The following is a 3202-nucleotide window of genomic DNA, read 5'->3' as shown; positions in this document are numbered from 1 at the left end:
GGCCAGTTGGGGCTTCAGGAAAACCCTGGCTCAAAAATGAATGAATGAATGAATGAATGAATAAATAAATAAATAAATAAATAAAAAATGAACAAATAAAAAATTTTAAATAAAAAGTTTTCCATATTATTTTTTAAAGAAAAAATGTAGAAAGACATATGACACAATTTCTCTGAAGAGCAATTTACCTTTGTGAATCAAAATTTCAAATGTTGCATGTCAGGGGGAGCATGGATGGGAGAGGGAGGTCTTAACTTGATTAAGAACTGTTGTATGAAATGTAAAAAAGATAAATAAGAAGCATTTTTAAAAATAAGGTAGAGAGAGAATGTGGAAGATACTTGACATTGACTCCTGGGCTCCAGATGCACACACAAAGACACATGTGAACATACACACAATGTAACAGAAGGAGTGAATATGGTTAAAACATAAACGTATGGAAATGTCAAATGAAATTCCTTTTTAAAATTAATACATGATAATAAGGTTTTTCAATTCAATTAAAAAATTTCAAATGTGATCTAGTAACCCTTCCAAGGACTTATCTGTGGAGACCACTGCCCAAGTACCCAGCGTACCATACATACATACATACATAATGATTTGATCACAGCACTATTTTTAATATCTTATTATTTTTATTTCATGTGTATGAGCATATTGCCTGCATGTATGTAAGTGCACCAGTGTTGTGCAATGCCCTCAAAGATCAGAAGAGGCTGGTCAGATTCCCCTGGAACTGGAGGGACAGACATTTGTCAACCCTCAGTGGGTACTGAGAATCAAACCCAGGACCTCTACAAGAGCAGCCAGTGCTCTTAACTGCTTAGCTAACCATCTCTCCAGCCCCACAGCACTATTTAAAACAAAATAATTTGACAATAGCCCGTGTATTCTTTGATAAGGAGTTAACTAAATCAAATGATAAAATATGTGATCATGAAAAGCTGTAACATGATTTTAAATTCATTGAGATGAAATGTCTCGATTACACACTTTTCAATGAAAAATAATCAAGGTACTCAATAGCAAACAGAATATGGCCATATTTATATAAAATTGCAAAGAGAAATGAATACATGCATGCCTGGAAAGGTGTTCACTACTAAGTAAATGTCAACTGCATTTGTCACTATATGAAGAGATTTTTGATGAGTTTTATGCTATTTCCAGTTATAATTTGGAATTTTTTTAATGAACAAATAAATACGACTGAACAATGACACAGAACAGATGTAGGGGATGGTACATGTTGAGCTTGCTATGATTAAGATGTGAAGTTTTCCAGTGGTTCTAGTGAAATGAATTGTGGAGAAATGCCAACCCATGGCCTTTTCAGAGATGTCTTCAAGCAAGACACAAGGTCTCAATTAACTAACACCCATCAGAACCCTGCTTGCAAATAGTGCTGTTGGCATCTCATTTTGATAATGACTTTTTTCACCTGAGAGCATAATGCTTTCTGGAAGTCTCCTTTTCTACATATACAAACTAGAGATAAAAATAATTTGCCCAGCAATAGGCATTTACCTCCAATGACAGCTGATGAGGAATCTCTAAGTGAGCGACATTCTGCTTTAGGTATGCTTCATTTCAGCTCCAAATTTTCCATTGAACTCGGTATTTCTACATTGAAAAGCAATGTTTTCTGCTGAGCTATACTCAGAATGTTTCACAATAGGAGCTCCTTATCAGTTCATTAACTTCAGCATGTGATGTTTTCCTTTTGCCAGAGCACAAATTGTCTTCTGGAGTTAGTGCTTTGGAACTATGGCTACAGATATGAATTGTGGGTAGAAATGTTCTCTAATAACTATTAGTCATTAACATGAAATGCAGAATACATAAAAATATATCAGGCACCAAAAAAGCGAAAAGGGAAAACTAACTGAAATTCTTTTAAAAACTAAAAGACCTAAATTCCATGTCTGTTAATAAATGGAATTAGGAGTCAGTACTAGTCTGTGGTGCTGATGTTTCTATTGCTACTTTAAAAATTTTCAGAGGATAGAATACTCAAGAGATGTTGACCCTCTCCTTTCCTTATAACTTGTAATCACGTGGTGCTACCCAGCCTTTGGTCTTTCAGTGCTTGCCTCATCGTTCCTTTGCTTGTCTCCCATGTTTAGATGGGTGTGATTTTCACACGCTCTTCTGGCCAAGGAAAGCTTCAGCTTTTAATCATCATGTGAAAGCTGTGAGTCTTTTTACCAATGTTGACACTAACAGGTCAGCTCATGTCTGAGTGTTTATTTAATCGTTCCAAAATTAAGCTTAAAATGTGTACTGTGTTACTGAGCATAGATCATCATTTTGTACCAAACATACTACATAAAACAATTTGTATACTTATTGTTTTAAACGTATTATATAAATCCATTTCTAAACCTGTGTACATTACTAATAATTTGTTTGTAAAAAGATTACAAAGACTCAGAAGTTTTAATAAATGCAAAATATTGGAGATATGAATGAACTACTACTGGGAAAAAGAAAACAAATTCAAAATGACTGGAGAGATGGATCAGCAATTAAGAGCACTGGCTGCTCTTGCAAAAGACATGGGTTCAAATCCCAGCACCCAAATGAAAGCTAACAACTGACTGTAACTCCAGTTTCAGGGGATCTGACGCTCTCTTCTGCCCTCTGCAGGCACTGCATGACATGGGTGCACTTACATCATGCAGACATAACACTCATACACATGAAATTAAGTGAAAAAATTTTAAATACAAAATGACTGGAATTGAGAAAGTGGTAAAAAGACACAAATAACCTACAAATTACAGTCAAAACATCTGCATAAGATGAAAACAGTGTAACATAATTTGTAACAAATGTGATCTCTTTATATTAAATTTCAATTAATTTGCATATATTCTATCACCATACAATTTTTCCTTTCCTCTTTTATTTTTTATTTTTATTTTATGTGTATGAATGTTTTGCTGCATGTATTAATAGTGCACCATGTGTGTATAGTGCCCACAAAAGTCAGAATAGGGCATCAGATCCCCTGGAATTGGCGTTACCAACAATTGTTAGCCTCCACGTGAGTGCTGAGAACTGAACCTCACTCCTCTTCAAGAGCAATCATTGCTCTTAACTGCTGAGTCATCTCTCTGGTCCCCCTTTTCCTTCCTCTTTAATCAATGTATTTTTCACTTTCAAAAAAAAGCAATCATATATATATATATAT

The 3202-nt window shown here is 34.7% G+C and overlaps 1 long non-coding RNA gene across 4 annotated transcripts in view; it reads right to left on the bottom strand.

The window, feature by feature from the left end:
* Positions 1 to 1712, bottom strand: part of LOC115070765 — a 107586-nt gene extending 105874 nt beyond the window's left edge. For all 4 annotated transcript variants that reach the window (XR_003849895.1, XR_003849896.1, XR_003849898.1 and 1 more), the window contains exon 1: positions 1534 to 1712. This is a non-coding gene — a long non-coding RNA (uncharacterized LOC115070765). The remainder of the gene's footprint in view (positions 1 to 1533) is intronic.
* Between the last annotated feature and the right edge of the window lie 1490 nt (positions 1713 to 3202).

Source organism: Nannospalax galili, unplaced genomic scaffold (genome assembly GCF_000622305.1).
Source record: "Nannospalax galili isolate Female #2095 unplaced genomic scaffold, S.galili_v1.0 scaffold115, whole genome shotgun sequence".
NCBI classification, from domain to species: domain Eukaryota; kingdom Metazoa; phylum Chordata; class Mammalia; order Rodentia; family Spalacidae; genus Nannospalax; species Nannospalax galili.
This window is presented reverse-complemented; position numbering and strand designations above follow the sequence as displayed.